Raw genomic sequence first — 18,459 nt, 5'->3', positions numbered from 1 at the left:
ATCTCTGTGAGTTCAAGTTCAAGGCCAACCTGGTCTACATTGTAAGTTCTAGGCCAGCTGGGGCTAAAGGGAGATCCTGTCTCCAAAAACCAAAAAAAAAAAAAAAAAAAAAAAAAAGGGTATTCGGACACTCACCACCGCAGATGGACCTCCAGGACCTGACATTAAGTTAAATAAGCCAGACTCAAAAGGACACATTAGAAAAATGTGGACTGGATGGAAAATCCACTCATGTGTTTCTGAGCACACAGAAAGGACATTAAAATGGAATGGTATAATGGGAACAAACAGAGCCACTGGGAGACATCACTCAGTGGGAGAGTGCTTGGCCAGCATGAATGAGGTCCTAGGTTCAGTCCTGATCTTGGCAAAAAAGAAAAGCAAGAAGAATGTTTAAAAAGAGACCCCAGAGCTGGGGAGACAGCTCAGTGTATACAGTGTTTGACACACGAGCCCAAGACCTGAGTTCAGATCCCCAGAAACCACATAAAGCAGTGGCACATATATGCAATCTCAGGGCACCCCAGTCCCAGGACACAGAGACAAGAGGAGTTCAGAAGATCGAGGGCCAGCATAGGGCTAGCCTGGCCTAGGCAGTAGTGAACTGTAGGGAAGCCTCTCAAATGAGGTTGAAGGCAGAGATCAACACCCAAGGTTGTCTTCTTACCTCCACACATGCACTGTGGTAACATGCAGACCCACATGCGTGCACACACACACACACACACAGAGCATACATAAACACTAAGATTTAAAGAATAATAATTAACCAGGACCCCAGGATCAACGCTCTGGCAGAGTGGGGAGTTGACTAGCGTTTTCCAGTTTTCATGAACGGTCTACGAGTTGCCCAGGGCTGGACTGGAGGGAAGACCAGGTAGGACAGAGGCTGTCTCAATCATCTGAGGCAGGGCAGCAGGAGACACAATGGCATGTGCCCTATGAACTCCCTCTTCACCACAGTCATGAGAAGTGGGGGCTCCAAGCCCAGGGAGAAGCACTGTGGGGCGCTCTGGCGTCCTCCCGACCCTGGCTCACGGCCCCATGTACAAGGAGCAATGGGTCTTGTACAGCCTGAGGCATGAAGCCAGACCAGACTGCTGGGCACCTCCTCACAGGCAAGGGAGTGGGTGTCTGGGCCCTCTGGGCCCCCCCATCCTCCTCAGGGAACCACATCTTGGTACAAGAAGCAGGAGGGACCACTCCCCAGGCCCAGAGTGTCCCCCATGGCTGCCCAGCCTCCGCATGTCATGACCTGATTAGGCCCAGATCCTGCCAGGCCAGCTACAGCCTGACCCGGGCGGTGCTGGTTCCGCCTTGCAGTCGAGCGCCTTTGCTGTTTATTTCTTCTCCATTAAAAGCCTCAGAACCATTTATTGATTTCCTTATTAAGACGTGTTATCTCCATTACACAGCAAAGCAGACAGAACAGGTGCGGTGGCGGGCACATGGCCGCCCTGCTGATGAGGCTCGGCTCTGAGCAGCTCTGACCATATTCCCCCAGCATGTTCCCGACTTAATCGGCTCTGCAGAGACAAGGCTTCACAGTGACACCCTCCAGCTGTGCCTTAGAAACCTCCCCCAGGGGCCCCAATGTCCAGACTTCTCAAGAGGAAAAGAAGGAGCAGGCGTGGGGCCACTGAGGGGGGCCGCGCTGTCCGGTCCTGCAGTCTGGGAGGCGCCAGCTTGTCTCGTCTCCACACCTCATCTGATATCCACGGGAGCAGCAGGCATCCGTGCTCAGACGCCACCTTTGCTGAGTCCTTTATCTGTCCACCATCGACACCAGTCCACGTGGAGCCAAAGCCTGCTGACTCCCTGCACGCAGGAAAAGACTAATTGCTGGAACACGGAATCCAGACCCCCACGTGACAGCCGTGTTGAACAGCTTGCCCTGGGTTGCTAGTTAGCTCCAGGGATGGGAGGGTCTGGGTGGAAAGACCAGAAGGAAGGGAGCATGGATGAAAGGAAGGAGGGAGGGAGGAGGGAAGGAGAGAGGGAGAACTGAGAGAGGAATGGAGGGAGGGTTGGACAGAAGGAGGGATGGGGGAGCATGGAGAGAGGGATGAAGGGGAGTGAAAGATGGATGAAGGAGGATGGAGGCATGGGTAGAGGGATGGAGGGAGGCAGGAGAGGATAGAATAATGGATAGAGAACAGGATGGAGGGGAGGAGGAAGGGAGGGAAGGTGGGGAGCAGAGGAAAGAGAGGCTCAGCTGTGTCCTCTCCATCTGCACTGAGGTCTCTCAGCTCCCTGAGGTAACAAGCAGGCTGTGTCTGTGCAGAGACCTGGGGCTCAGGAGGGATTAGCGACTTGACTTCCCATGTCTCCTTTGTCTGCTTGTCACCAGGCACAGGATGACCTTTAGGAGTCTCGGAAGGTGCTGTCTGTGGCTTTGTACTTATTATTGAAAAACAGCTCTGCAGGTGGAAAAAAAGTAATCGGATTATAAAAGTAATCTCTGCTCCTTAGAAGGGGAGAAAGGTTCCAGAGCACAGGCCCGAAAAAAACCATCCCTAAATACGCCTAGAGCTAGCACACAGAGTATAGAAAGCCCAGAAACAAGCCAGTGACACCCTCAAGGACCTGGATAGGCCGAAGTGCTGTGTGGACACCCCAGATTCAAGGCAGAGGCCCTGCCAGGGAACACAGCAGAGAGTTATAGGCCAGGGCCAGTCCTGTCACCGTGGTGCTTTAAGGAGAGGGATGCCATGCTGGATGGCAGTGAGTGTGGCTACTGCAGGCAGACCACTGTTTCTGTACCAATCTCTGCAAATGAGACAGTCAGCATTAAGTGCCCCCACTCCCACCTCCACAGGGGCATGTGGTTGGGTGTGGAGGGGATTTCTCACAACACAGCAGCGGCTGGGTGTGGTGGGGCACACCTTTCATTCCAGAACTTGGGTGGCAGAGACAGGCGGATCTATGAGTTCCAGGCCAGCCTGGTCTACATAGCTCCAGGCCAACTAGAGCCGCATAGTGAGACCCTGTCTCAAAAACAAAACCCCAAAACAAAAGCAGAGATGTGTCGTGTGGACGACCCTCCAGAGTGGAAAATCCCCATCCACTGGGCTCTGAGCATCAGGAAGTCAGGCACCGGGCTAGACTGAACCTCCTCACCCAAAGAAGGCCACGTGCCTCCAGACAGATGCACAGACATCCTCAACTGACTGTACACACCTATATGAGCCACCAGCCTGCTTCTGTGTGGCCCCAACCCATTTAGGTAGTGAGAGGTCCCCTGCTCAGGAGCTGCCCTGCACCCTGGCCATCAGCAGGCCTGTCACCCCCATCCCTCCAGTTGGAATCTTTCCCACTTAAAAGGATGCAGGAATCAAGGAGAATCTGACACACCCAAACGTGAGGCTGCTGAGTGGACCATTTTCTCCTTCATGTGCTGCTCAGGGTTGGCAGCCTTGGGGGCCGCGGGAGGCAGAGCCCAGAGCCTCTGATTCTGCAAGGTGTGTGTGTGGGGGTGGAGAACCACTGCAGGGAGGTGCTACCCTGCCCTTTCTCTTTACTCCCAGAGCGTGGTGGTCTCTGCCCCTTGCCCACTCTGGCCCAGGCTCTGTGAGGCTGGCACAGGGTCCCACAGAGGCTCAGCAAGAGCCGGGCTCTGCCTCCTATGGTCCGGGAGACTAGCCGAGGCCCAGGGCCCACGTGGCCACCTCTCAATGGCCCAGTGTCCCCACCTGTGGAGTAGCTGCTCTGGGATCACCTGCAGGCAGTGGTGGGAACTGCCAGGGTGCCAGGATTGGGTGGGCGATGGGCCTGACGGGTGCTGGGCTCCAGGCTGCCCCACAGCTATGGCACACAGTGTTCCCAGATCTCTTCCTGACCTCACTCATGACACCAAAAAGGCACAGTGTGCAGCCTCCTGCCTGCTGTCCTGGTCTGTGTCACTCTGACAGGTGACTGTGTCTTCTGCACTGAGGACAGCAGGAGAGCGGCTCTAACGGGTTGGGAGACAGAGGAAGGCATAGTTGGGCTCGGGCAGCTCGGGGCCTGGGACAGGTCTGCAGGGGTCACAAGCAGGTCCAGAGGGCACAGAGGGGCAAAGGCTAGGTGGGAATGGAGGGTGAGGGAGACTTGGTGGGTACTCAGAATGCGGACAGGTGGGACTCGGAGCATGGCCCAGTAGGGGTCCTAGTCCACTTGAGTCTTGGCAATGACCAGGAATCAGATTACGGAGGCGCCTGGGTTCACAGCCCCCAGGCAAAAGCAGCCATCTGAACCCTGAAAGAAGGGAGCCCTCCGAGACCCTCCCAAGAGTCCCTGCATGACCTGTTGGTTGGCTCCCCCGTGTGGCTGGTTGGGGTATAACATCCACCTCACGCGTGCCCTCATGTGGCCGACCTGCAGTATAACCTTCTCCAGGAGAGGGCAGCGAGGAAAGAGGCCCCGGCCTCACCCAGCAGGTTGCTGGGCGCTGGGCTGGATAAGTGAACCCACCAAGGACTCAGGCCTTCTGACAAGCAATGCACTGTGAACACTCTAGGCCCCAACCTCCCAGATTTCAGGGTTCATGAAGGGTTAGCGGTCCCTCTGGGCCCTGGAAACTCCCGACCTTATCGGCAGGAAGGGGGTGTCTTCTAAGACATGTCAATAAAACTTTAAGACAAAATTTCAAAGGAGCCACCAGCAGTACCCAGACAGAAATGGAGGGAGAGGCTCCCTCCCTCAGGTCTCTGGAGCTCTGGTGCCCCTGGTGTCTCTGCTCCAGCCAGCTTTGAATCTGCCCAGTCCGCCTGTAGCTGACCAGCTTCATAACTACCAGTTTCCCAGAAGGTTTACATGGCTGCCCAGGCCCCAACCCTCTCAGGAAGACCACACTCATCCCACTGAAGCAGCCTAGGCCAGTCTATTTGTCATGGTGATCACCCCAGCAGGTCTTGGTATACCATGGCTCCAAAGCACCCATGCCCACCACAGCCTGCCTAAGACTCTCTTGGCAAAACCTACTTGACAGGAGATAGACAGGGGTCCAGGGGACTGTGGGTAGGTGTAAGCCCCAGACTGTGGTACCCCACAGGGTCAGGCTGCCTCAGCCACCTTGGGAAGGAGAGTAGAGGGGTGCACCCACCCCGCCTCTGAGTCCAGTTATCAGAAGCAGGCAGATCCCACTCTCAGATGCCAGCTCCCCTGGTCCAGGTGGGTAGGGCCAAGCAGGACCTGGACTAGTCTGGGGTCTTGGGGCCTGGAGCTGAGTGCACTCCAGCAGGCAGTGGAGTGGTCAACCCTTGACTCATACAGACCAGTGGCTCTGGAGTGCATGGCCAGGGTCACCACAATTGTCCCATGACACTTGAGGACCAAAGGCAGGGCAGGAAGACCTGGGGTCTGCCAACTGGGGCACACTGGATGCAGGGCATGGGGTCCTGGGGCAGCAGGACCTCAGCACGGCCACATCTGTCTTATCTCTTCTTCAACTCATTATTGACCTTTCTTCTTGTCAGTTTGTCGCTATAACTCTGCCTCTCTTGATTCCTATCCGCCTGTCTCTATCTGTCTCTCTATTTCTCTGTCTCTGTGTCTTTACCTATCTCTATTTCTATCTCTGTCTCAGGCACACAGGAAGGAGAGCTGAGGTGGAAACACATGGCCACACAGTGGCGCCATTGCCCCATTTTGGGGCGCTGGGGCCCAGGACTAGAGTGGGTACAGACTCAACAGGTACCAGGGAAGCTACACCTGGCTCCATCAGGATGCCCTTGGGGAGCCTAGGCTGGTCCATAGGACCATGGAATGAGGGACAGAACACCCCAGAAGGTGTACTAGACCATTTTGGTCACCTGGCCGGAGCAGGAGGGCAGAACCTAGGTCACACACACATAGGGCCAGGTAGTTGTCCTTCAGTGTGGACCCTGCCAGGCACAGGCGCTGTGTTACAGGGTCTCCAGTGCCCCTTTACAGCCTCAACTCAGGGTCTAGGGGGCCAGTGGGGCCTGGGGATGACCCCCAACACACACACACACACACACACACACACACACACATACACACACACACACACACACGCTCACATTCATTCATACACATGAACGCTAGCCACAGGTGAAATCCTCAGAGCCCAGTTCCTTAGGCAAACACCACAAGCACATACCTGCCCATTCATACATGTGTGCGCAGGGCAGCACCCATGATCCCACATACAGCAGGACAGAGAGACAGGCATGTGGCCTTGCACACAATAACGTCAAGGGCTGGGGAGGGATTGCCCCAGGGCCCAGAACTGGCCAGGGTAGAGCAGACTGTCTCACCCCTGGACTGGTACATCTGGACTTACCGCCCCTCCCCCCGGGCTGGCTCCAGAGCTTCTGTGTCGCCCCCACTCCACATACCCTCACGTGGAGCCCTCACACCTTTCTTTTTCCCAGGACAAAGCCAGCTCAGGGGACAAGAGGGGTAGTCAGCAGGGACTCCCCTGTCCCATGTAGCTGGCCTCGCTGAACACCCGAGGACCGACATGTCTCTACGGTGGTGGATAGCCTCAGAGCCAAAGGGCTGACCTCTATCTCGGGGCCCCAGAGGCCAGCAGATAGCATCTGCCTGGGGGACACCTGGGAAATGACTGGACCTGGCCAGCATCCTCATCTGTGAAAAAGAGACTCCTTCCTGGGACTTACCCATGGACAGATGCGCCTCTCTTGGGATGTGGTGGATGGCCCAGGGCCTTGAACTCCATATTTAGGGTCCCCAAGCCCAGGCTGCCTGTTCTGTCTCTGCCCAGGTCTTCCTGTGGTGGGGACCCTCTTGCTAGAGTCTCTGGTCTGGTCACCTGGCCCCTCTCAGGGTCCTCTTGGACTGAGTATGGAGACTGTCCTGCCTGGGTTTCAGGAGTTCCCCACCAGTGTTGCCAGCTCACTCTGATGGGGACCTGGGGACCACCACCCAGGAACTCCAGTCACCAGGTTGGGGTGGAGCCCACAGGCCCCACTCGGCTTTTCTTCATGGGGCTCCAGGTGCAGAGGGGCAGCTGTCAGGCATAGACGGTTAGTGCCCCACGAGGTGCCCAGCCCCGGTAGACCATCCAGTTCCCTGACTACTCCTGTGTCACCCAGCCAATGTGACCACGGAGCCTTGAAACGGTTCCAGGTTCCCCATGTCACCAACTGTTTTGTCCTACCCAGGACTATCCCCTGCTGAATCGAGTGGACCCTGGGCTCTTCTTGGAGGCCCAGATCTCCCAATCTGAAGGCAGGGAGACCCTTCCCAGCCCCTCACTCTGGCCCACCCCTGGCCCTAGCAGCTGGTGGGGAGCAAGGATGGGCAGAGAAGAAACCATTGTGACTGGAGACAGCGCCCCTATGAGAAACACAAAGAGAAGCGGGTGTTGCAGCAGGCCTTTGAGCCCAGCCCTCGGGAGGTAGGGGCAGGCAGAGCTCTGTGAGATCAAGGCCAGCCTGGTCTACATAACAAGTTTCAGGCTACCTGGGACTAGAGAGAGAGAAAGAGATCCTGTCTTTAAAAATAGGTTGGAAGGAGAGGTGAGGGATGGGGCAGGGCACAGACTGTGGGAAAGGGGGTGGGCACTGGACAACAGTCAAGACTTAGCTTGCCCCTATGGTGGCCTCTGGGACTGGAGTACCCATCCTCCTGGCCTTCGGTAGGAACAAAGATCTCCAGCTGGGATTGTCACAACAGATACTCATCATCTCGCTTTGGGACTGGATGTCCAAGGTCAAGGTGCATGGTGGGCTTCTGGTCCCTCCCAGGCTCACGAGTGCTGCCTTCCGCTGGGGCCTCTTCTCTGTGCAGCTGCAGAAAGACAATGTTCTGCTGTGTCCTATGACAAGGGTAGTGATCCCATCAGGGCACAAGGGCAGGGACCACGGTCTCTCCTGCAACCCTTATCTGCCTTCAAGGCTCCTTCAAGGCCTTGGTGATACCCTATGGAGCCCACTGCCCTGCTGTGTTGGCCCAGGCTGTTCCCACAGACCAGGTATTGCCTGGTGCAGCTGGCAGAGGCCCAAGGCTCACACTGGGCAGAGTGTATGTGGTCGGAGAATGAACCCAGAGTCTGGACTCTCTGTATCCTATCCCAGTGGGTGATTAGACCCTCCCTCCCTCCCCATCACTTGCCTGTCTATTCTTCCTTTACCCAGTGCTCACGCAGACACAAGCAGCACCCCAGGAGAGGATGGGGAGCACCCACATGCAACACAAATATGGGCTCCCCCAAAATTACTGCTCTAAGAAGGTGGAAAGTATTTTCAAAGCAACTGGAGGAATAAGACAGCCCAATGGCCTCAGAATGCTATCATGCTCGGAGCAGAGAGCTTCTGGGGGCGAAGCCATCACATACCCCTTGAGGGCTGCAGAGACCTGTGAACCAGACTCCAGATATTACAGCTGACACAGCCTCACTCCTGCTCAGTGGTGGTGAGACTGAGTAGCCAGGTATGTGAAGGGAGGTCAGTGTCTAGACAGATCCTGCAGAGCCCTATCAGTGCACCAACACCTGCAAACATGGGAGGACAGATGGAGGATGGACGGGTGGATGGGTGGGCGTTTGGGTGTCCTAGTCAGTGGCTGCAGGGTGGGTACATGGATAAGTGGGTGGATGGATGGATGGTGGATTGATGGATGAGTGATGGAAGATGGACTGATAGAGATGGAAAGATGGGTGGGTGAGTGGGTGCATGGATGGATAGTGGATGAATGAATGAGTGGATAGGTGGATGGGTCGGTGGAGTGGTGGATGAATGGATGGGTGGGTGGTTGGGTATACTGGTCAGTGGATACGGGGTTGATAGATGGATGAGTGGGTAAATGGATGGATGGGGGATTGATGGACAAGTGGATGGATGGGTGGGTAGGTGGACTGATGGATGGAGGGATGGGTGGGTAGGTAGACTAGTCAGTGGATGGGGTGGATAGATGGATGAGTAGGTAGGTGGGTGGGATGGATGGAAAGATGGATTAGTAGATGTATGGCTGGGTCAGTGACTGGATGAGTTAATGGATGGGGGTGGGTAGATGGATAGATTGGGGATGGACAGATTCGTTGGACAATGAACAGACAGATGGATGGGTAGCTGTCTAGGCAGATGAATGGGTCAATGAATGAGTGGGTGTTATCCTGATGAATGGGTGGAAGGGTGGATGAGTGAAGGAATGGAGGGAGGGAGGAATGCATAGATAGACAAGTGGATGGAGGAATGGATGAGTAGACAGCTAGATGCTCGTGCTTGCAAAAGGCACTCTGAAGAGGAGTCTTACCTGGGGATGCTGGGACTCCCTGTTTGTTCATCTAAGCCTGGGATGAAAAGTCACAGCCCTTCTAGGAAACTTCCTCTGAAGTGGAAGCCTCCCTCACTCATGTACCAAAGGGGTCAGGAAAATCCTCCCAGAGTCTGGACCACATCATCCCCTGATACCTACTCTGTCCTGAGTGTTCACCAGGCTCTCTCCCAAGTGGGGAGCAGGCCTAAAGTGCTGCCAGACCCAACCCTCCACTAGGAGCAGCCCAGAACACTTTATGTGGCTGCCTTGCCTGCTCTGTCCTGACCCAGCCTGCAGGAGCCACCTGATAGGGCCCAGACCCACACATCCCATTGGTGGACGAGAGGGGATGAGGGTTGCTGGTCCAGCTTCTGGGGGCCAGCGCATCCAAGGGTGGGGCTGCAGACCTCCTTCAAAATTCAACTTTCCTCCCCCACAGTCCTGTTTGGAAGGGAATCCATCAGCTTGCTGTTGCAGCAAGTTCACTTGTGTGTCAGAGCGGAGGTGAAATTTGGAAACAGAGGAACTTCCCACAGTCGCCTGGGTGCTTGGGGAGGGGCACATGGTTGGAGCCCCGCACAAATCTGAACCCCACGTGCTTGTGATTATAGGTGTCGGCCGATGAGGCTGCTCATGTGCGTGAGGCAAGTATTCCTGATATGGACCCCAGACCTTCAAGAGTGGCCACCTGGATGCCCAGGCGACAGCAGCTCCATCCGCTAACAATGGGTACCACCAGGGCCTGGGCAGCAAAGGGAACCAGCTAGGAAGAAGGGTTTTCAACCAGCCTTGTGGCCTCGAAATTGGATTCTGGGTCTTGGGGTTCTCACAGGGGAGGGCATGACCACAGTGGCAGAGCCCCACCCTCCTCTGGGTCTAGGCCCAAGAGGGGTCAGAGACCAGGGACCAGAACTGGGGGTCTTCTGCAGTAACCCAAGGGCACAGCCTCAGGCCAGGAGATTCCCCACAGTGATTGGAGCCATCCCCCTGCCTAGGTCTGCTCTCATGTTTCCAAGATAGGAGGCCACCAGAGCCTGCGTCAGCTTCACCTTGTCTCAACGGCTCGTCCGTGCAGCTGTTTCACACCCCAGAAGGGCATCAGAGCCCACAGCCAGTAAGTGGTCTCCTCCAGGCTCCCCAACTCCCAACCTGGGGCTACACTGCTAGGTGGGCATGAGCCAGTGGGGCCACTCTGGCACAGAAGCTCTGAACCATAAAGAGGCCGCCTGCCTTTTTGATTCTGTAATTTTATAGCAAAACGAAGAGATAAGTCAGCTTTGATGCAGGCCCTGTTTTATTGGCGTTAGCTTTTATCCCCACTCTGCTCGGGGGAACAGAGGGTTTATGACCATCTCCCCATCTCCACCAGAGCGGGTGGGGTGGCGGGCGGTACCTCTGATTAGGGACCTGCCCAGCCCTGCTTCCCACACCCTTGAGGGGCTGGGGCATGAGACTGCTTGCTGTGGTGACAGACATTAGCCCCTATAAGCCTCCTTGCCCCCATTTCTCCCTCCCTGGCCTTGTCCTGGGTGGCATCACTGGTAAAGGTTCCTGCCCTCACGTCTCCGTGCTTAGTTCTTCATCTAAGGGCCTGGTATTAGCAGAGTCAGTGCGACTCCAGGTGGTTTACCTGGTGTGGGCATTACCTGCTGCACTGTGGTATCAGAAACAGCCCCACTGTGCCCTCTACCCCCCAACTGGCATCTCCACATACTCACAGGTTCTGCTTTGCACAGACAGGGGCGAGAGGGGGATGTTCGAGGGGTGGGGAGTGCTTGTTCACAGATGTGTAGCTGGCCCTGAGGCAATGGGGGAAGCAGGTCTCTTACCTGGCTGGATTCACAGAGAGATGTGTCCATTGCCTGCTCCCCTGGGCCACCCAGGGGATGGCAACTCATGTTGGCTGCAAGCAGACCACAGACTGGTGCCAGCTTCAAAGGGCCGAGGAAATGGCAGGGCCACATCTGAGAGTCGAGGACATCAAAGGGCCCCACCCCAGGGGTGGCAGGCAGCCCAGACAAGCAAGGGGACACCCAGAACTCCGACCCAGAGGGAGCGGCCAGGGTGAGTCTGCGGAGGGTGGGGGGTAGCCCCACCCATGAGGCCAGCAAAGGCCCCGCAGTGCTGGGGGCTCCACCTCAAGGTTCCACCCTTGATCCTCTTGGGAATGCCTGGAGGTGGGTTCCTGCCCCTTGGGCGAGCCCCCCGTGGGGCACTGGAATGAGGGCAGAAGACCGTGGCGACCTCCTGCCACCAGACCAATCAGTTGGGATTAGGGTTAAGTCAACTCTGAGATCCCTGGGAGGACCCTTTCCTCAGGAGGCCCACAGGGGTGCCTAGCCAGCCCCTTGAAGGGGGCAGTAGCAGAGAGCAGCTGACCCCTAGAAGGTCTCCGCTTCACTTCCACCAGAGGAAAAGCACACCCTGGGGTGAATGTGGCGGACCTGCTGCCTGGCTTGGCCTCCTCTGACCAACATGAGGTGGAGGCTCCTATGGAACATGGCCCGGCACCTCTTATCGTTGACAGCATAGGGCGCTATGGGGAAGCACCCTGGGGAAATGTCTTGGTGGCGCCCCACTATAACAGGTTAGGATCTGACCCATTCCAGAATTCCCTTCTCTCCACAGCCCTGGGCAGGGACCTTCCCCTTACACTGAAGTGCCTGAGGTCAGGAGCTGTGACATTCACAGGGTCAGGTGGCGACTGTGGGGGGGGGCACAACACCCACCCCTCTGAGTGGATACTCCTGCTTCAGCCTTACCACAGACCCAGGAGGTTCACCCCCTCTGAGCTCATTCCTAGGCTATCTGATGGAATTCCCACTGGGGCAGACTCTGTAGCTCCAGGCCTTCCAGAGAATTCTATGCAGCAGCTGGGCCTGAGGGGCAGGGGTCCAGATGTTGGGTCTTCATGTAGGTATGAATGCAGACAATCCCCCCACTTGCTCCTACCAGGAAGGAGACCAAGCTGGATGTCCTAGCCAGGGGCAGGAACCCTCCGGCTGCTGGCTTTCTGCTTTTCCAGGGCAGAGAGTGACAAATCCTAATTGGCGTCTGGGGAGGTACCGCACCTGACCCAGCTATCCTCCAGGCCAGCGATTCACAGAAAAGCCCACACCTGCTAGCTGCTCAGCCTCCTGCCCCACCTCCTAGCCCCCCAACTTCCAACCTCCTACCTTCCATCTCCTCATCTCCTAGCCCCCACCTCCCAGCCCCCTAGCTCCTGGCCCCCACCTCCAACTCCCAGTCCCCTACTTCCCAACTCCCCAGCTCCTAGCCTCCAGGAGACACCCAATCCCCCAGCTCCTAGCCCCCTACCTCCTAGCCCCCTGCTCCTAGCTCCCACCTCCAAACCTCCTAGTTCCTAGCCCCCCAAGCTTCCAGCCCCCCATCTCCCAATTCCCTAAGCTCCTAACCCCCACCTTCAAACTCCCCACTTCTCACCCCACTTCCCAGTCCCCCAGCCTCTCACCCGAAGGACACTCTCCTGGGGCTCAGTCTGTGCCAGGTGTCTCCCTGCACCACATGGAAGTGCAAAGACCCTGAGCAGCAATGAGTGTGTCTGTGGCTTGCGGGGAGTGGGGTAGAGAAGCAGCTCAGAGGGATCACTAGAAACAGGGAAGAGTGGGTAGCAGGGAAGACCCAGCTTCGGTCCAGCCTGGTTCTCACACACAGACCCCAAGAGACAATGGCGGGGCGACACCAGAGCCCCAGACCCCGTAGGCAAGTCTCAGCAGTGTCTCTCCCTGTGAAGACTCTGGACCCAGCCTGCCTTGCAGTGGGTGTTGGGAGGTACATGTTACCCTCCCAGCCCCAGAGATGGCAGGCTGACTGAGCCATAGCCTGGAATCTGGGGAGACTTGGGGACAACCCCTCAAACAGGAATGCTGGGAAATCAGAGGGTGCCGTTCCTGCCCAGAGGCTGTAGGCCACATTAAGCAGGTGAGTCCAGTCCCCACTGCTTCTCAGAGCCCCCGGGTGGCCTGGCTCTGCCTGTAGGACTCACCTTTACAGCAAGCTGATTGCTAAGCACAAAAAGGGGTCACCCCACCCCTGCCTACCAGGTATTCTGAGGGTGCTGGCAGCTACTCAGGCCCACATTCCAGAAATAACCAGTCCTAGGGCTGCCCTGTAGGTGATGTGGAGACCAGCAGTGGCTACATGTCTCCGCTTGTCCACAGAGTGAGGCAGCAGAGCCCCTCCCCCACCCTGTTTCTTCCCAGCAGAGGTCAGCAGCTGCCCACAGGCAGCAGAGGGCAGTGAGGCTACAAACAGGCCACCAGCAGCCTGAGGCAGGGCCAAGGCCAGCAGTGAGTGGCAGAGCAGGAGAGGGAGAGAGGAGAGAGGGAGAGAGAGAGAGAGAGAGAGAGAGAGAGAGCTGCCCACAGGCAGCAGAGGGCAGTGAGGCTACAAACAGGCCACCAGCAGCCTGAGGCAGGGCCAAGGCCAGCAGTGAGTGGCAGAGCAGGAGAGGGAGAGAGGAGAGAGGGAGAGAGAGAGAGAGAGAGAGAGAGAGAGAGAGAGAGAGAGAGAGAGAGCAGAGCCTAAACTGAAGGCCTCAAGGCTCCAGAGAGAGGGCAGGGGACAAACATCTAAGCTGGGAGCCAGAGGGGACGGAGACATGAACAGACCGTGGGACAAGTACATGTGGTGTTGGGGGGCGGGGACTGAGCAGGCCTGGAACAGCTATCAGCTCAGGGATGGTGCCAGAGCACCAGAATCTTCCCGTTAGAGCAGGGCAGGAGTTGGATGCCACTCAGGAGCTGGGGTGCTGGGGACCCCTTTGCCCCTAGGCACAGTAAGCCCCTTGACTACACAGCTGGGCCAGATACCCTTGCTGCTTGGCCATGACCTAATGTGAACACAGCCTCACCAGGAAGGTGGGGCTAACTCAGGGTGTCCAGGTTAGCCAGTGCTTGCCTTCAGCACGCCCAGCCGCCGCTCCTGCAGCGGTGCCCGCAGGCAGTGAGAACCCCAAAGGAGCCTCAGCCCACGTCCTCAGCTGAGTCCACCTAGACCTGCAGGTTCAGACAGACACCACCCCAGGCAGCAAGTGTACCTGGAGCCAGCCAGCTGGAACCAGAGGCCCTGAGAGTGCCCCACCTGCGCCCACCTGCCGTGGCCAGGGCTGTGGTGTGCCGCTCCTGCAGCGGTGCCCGCAGGCAGTGAGAACCCCAAAGGAGCCTCAGCCCACGTCCTCAGCTGAGTCCACCTAGACCTGCAGGTTCAGACAGACACCACCCCAGGCAGCAAGTGTACCTGGAGCCAGCCAGCTGGAACCAGAGGCCCTGAGAGTGCCCCACCTGCGCCCACCTGCCGTGGCCAGGGCTGTGGTGTCTTGCTGAAGAGCTTCCCACTTCCCAGCCCAGGAAGGGCTGCGGCTCTGCTGGGCGCCTCTCCAGAGCCAGAGCAGCTGCCCCCAGTAGCCTCGTGCCTGGCACAACAGGCTCCCTGAGGCTCCTCCTGGGGACCTGGCCTCGGAACCGCAGAGCTTCACACATGCTACCTGGAGCTGCCTGCCCTGTGATTGCCTCTGATACCCTCCCCACCCCTCCCCATGCCATGCATCCAGCCCAGCTACGTTGGTGCCTACCTGCCCACACTGCCCTTTGTGGTGCTTGCAGGAGGCCATGCTGGTCGGGTACAATGGCCAGCTCCTCACTGGCAGGCAAGACCAGCCGTGGAAGAGTGTGTGCCCCGGGCTCCTGTCCATCTGGCACAGCGTGTCTGCTGTGGAGACACCCCTCCTCGGCATATCAGCCACTCCCTTTTCCCTGAGGTCGCAGGTCCTCACCAACAAATCCCACAGCTAGAACCCCCATCTCAGGCTCTATTTTGGAGGGTGGCTAACACAGCTGGTGTGAGGCATGGCGCCCAGAAACGTCTCAGGGGGTGTTGTCACACCCTCCCCAGCAAGCCCCAGCTGGGACCCAGATCACACAGGTGGCTTGAGGACCCTGTGGTTGCTGCTCTGCCTTGTGACTTAGGGGGGCCGCCAGGTGCCATGTCTCTGCAGTAGAAATTGTCAAGCACGGGCTCCAGGGTGGCAGCTTCCAGAAGACTAGAGACACCTGACTGGCATGCCAACAGGGTCCTTGAGTAGATGACAGCTGACTGTCCAAAGGTCAAGTCTCCTGAGGAGATGAGTCAGGGGAGTCCGAAGCCAACAGGAGAGACAGAGCCCAGGGCTCTAGAGGAAGATGAAGCCTCTGACACCCACAGCCACAGCCCACGTCCACACAGCCCACAGCGACAGCCCACAGTCGCAGCCCACGTCCACACAGCGCACAGCCGCAGCCAACGTCCACACTCTCTCTCTCTCTCTCTCTCTCTCTCTCTCTCTCTCTCTCTCACCTCAGGCATGTCTCTCCTCTGTTCCCACCCATATGGCCTATCCTCCCCCTCACAGGCCAAACTCTGCTGCCAGGGGTGAAATCCAAGTCACCACACCAGTCCTGTCCCTAGAGGCAGGCTCCCGCTTGGCACCTGCGCACCTCAAGGACCAGGTGTTCACTCTTTCCCGAGGCCACACTGACCAGAAAAGGCTGAGCCCAGCCCTGCCCACAGGGGCCTGTCTGGGGAGTGAAGGCTCATCTTTCTGTCCAGGTACATCATTGTGCCTCTGCACACAGCCCAAATCAACTTGTCACATAAAGGCCCACAAGAACTGCCAGGTGCCAAGCTTGCCTGAGGCGCCACATGGACTAGACTGGGCTGTGTGTGTACCTGTCAATGCGTGGACCAGCTGTGTCCGCACAAATCTGGGAAATGGACAGAGGTGGCATTCACTAAAGGGTCTGGGTCCTGCTCTTACCCCAGGACCAATGTCTAGTGCTACCTACACCACGTGGCCATTGCTTCTGCTGTCATCCTGACCTCTGACCATCGTTCAGGGCTTTGGACTCGGAGGTTCCCAGGGTGGCAGGATGAGGCACCAGCAATGCTGGTGGGGCCAGGCCAGGAAGCATGGCCAGGAGGCCCCATGAAGGTGGCCCCCATTGTTTGAGACCCCAGTGCATGGTAAGGACTCCTTTCCCAAAGGACTGATCCTAAATAGAACCTGACTAGAGGATGCCCCAGGAGAACAGAGGACCTCCTCCCACCACACTCTCAGGGCTGGTTCTCCAGGCAGGCCAGGTGAATGGAGGTGGGGTAGGCAGACGTCTGGGTCTGAACACCCAACCCTGGGCTTGGGTGGATGGCTGAACTTTGGAGATCCTTTGGCGAGCAAACTAGTGAACTAGTGACCGGGAAGGCCCAGCTGGCCTAGAGCAGTTTGTGACCGCCTTGCTGAATGCCCCCAGCTCAGCAGCTGGTCTGGCCCCCACACCTGTTTCTGTTTGCACAAATCCTGTCCCTAATAGACTTAATCATGGGGCTTTGATGCCTGTGCCAGGGCTCTCCGAAGTCCCCGGGGCCTCCCAACAAACAGGCCATTGTCTGAAGCCTCAAAGTAGGCCTGCTTGTTAATGGTTAAACTGGGGAAGACAGCCCTGCCTGAGGCCAAGGTGTGTGGGGGGCCATGGCCAGGGCACAGCAGCCCCCACCCCTCAGAGAGCTGCTGTCCTGTACTGGGGCCTCCAGAGGCAGCCACATGGGAATAAGACTTTTCTCTGTTCTAGCATCAGGGGACACTGGTACCTGCCCGATGGCCCCATTCCCCAGAACAGGGTGCCAGCCTGTAAAAGCCCAGGGCTCAGAAACAAGCTCCGACCCCTTATGACCCAAAAGAGCGCAGTAGACACATGGTCACACACACAGTCAAAACCCAGCAAAAAGAACCCTCACACACACCTAGTGGGAACTCAAAAGTCGTGTAGCCACCATGGTGGGCAGCCTGGTTGCCACACAGCATGTCCAGTCTGGCTGGACAGCCACAGGAAGCAAGCCCAGGCACCTGCGCCCGCTTGCTGTGCTTACAGCAGCATTACTCAGAAGAGCCTGCAGGGGGAAGCACCCACGGGCCCATGAACCAATGAGAGGCAGAGTCACACTGAGCAGTATTATTATTCAGCCCCAGCAGAGGATGAACTTCTGTGAGCTGAGTGTGCTGGTGGTTCACACCTGTATTCTGAGCACTGCGGGGGCTGAAGCAGGAGAGTCACAAGTCTGAGGCCAGCCTGGGCTACACAGTGAGACCATCTCCAGAAACAACACAGAAGGAATGACATTCCGACACACTCTGTAACTGGGCTGAGCCTCTGGCACACAAGGCTCTGTGCAAACAACTTCTGTTCTGCTGCTGAGACTGGAGGGAGGGCTGGGGGGAGGGCTGCGGGAGTGGCCAGTACGGCCTCAGGGTCCCCTAGAGTCTGCAACTGTGCCTCCCTCTCCCCTTCCTCCTCTTTAAATTTCTGCGACTTACTAACAAGCAGAGACAAGGACACAGACATGTGTGAGCTCTCCCCAGCACCATCCAAGGTGGCCACAGACAGAGACAGAAACCCACACTGCCACACACAGCCACGCATGGTTACACATGGGCACACACATCCACACACAGCCACACACAGTTACACATGGGCACACACATCCACACACAGCCACACACAGTTACACATGGGCAAGTTTTGATCTCTGCCTCTGCCTACAAGAATGTAACTAGTGTTTAGCTGGTTACAGAGACGTACACATATACACACAGACACAGACACATGGAGACACAGACAGACACACATAGACACAGACACACACTGAGTCACAGACACATACACATAGTCACACATGACTACATGCAGTAACACAAGGTCACACATAGTCACACATGGTCACAAACATAGTCACACACAACCACACATGGTCTCACACTATCACACATAGCCACATACTGTTGCACTCAACCATACTGGATCACAAACAGCCACATACAGTCACACACAGCCATACACGGTCTCACAGACAGTCACACACAGCCATACACGGTCTCACAGACAGTCACACACAGCCATACACGGTCTCAGACAGTCACACACAGCCATACACGGTCTCACAGACAGTCACACACAGCCATACACGGTCTCAGACAGTCACACACAGCCATACACGGTCTCACAGACAGTCACACACAGCCATACACGGTCTCACAGACAGTCACACACAGCCATACACGGTCTCACAGACAGTCACACACAGCCATACACGGTCTCACAGACAGTCACACACAGCCATACACGGTCTCACAGACAGTCACACACAGCCATACACGGTCTCACAGACAGTCACACACAGCCATAC

Source organism: Nannospalax galili, unplaced genomic scaffold, assembly GCF_000622305.1.
Source record: "Nannospalax galili isolate Female #2095 unplaced genomic scaffold, S.galili_v1.0 scaffold1639, whole genome shotgun sequence".
NCBI lineage: Eukaryota > Metazoa > Chordata > Mammalia > Rodentia > Spalacidae > Nannospalax > Nannospalax galili.
Note: the sequence above shows the minus strand (reverse complement) of the source record.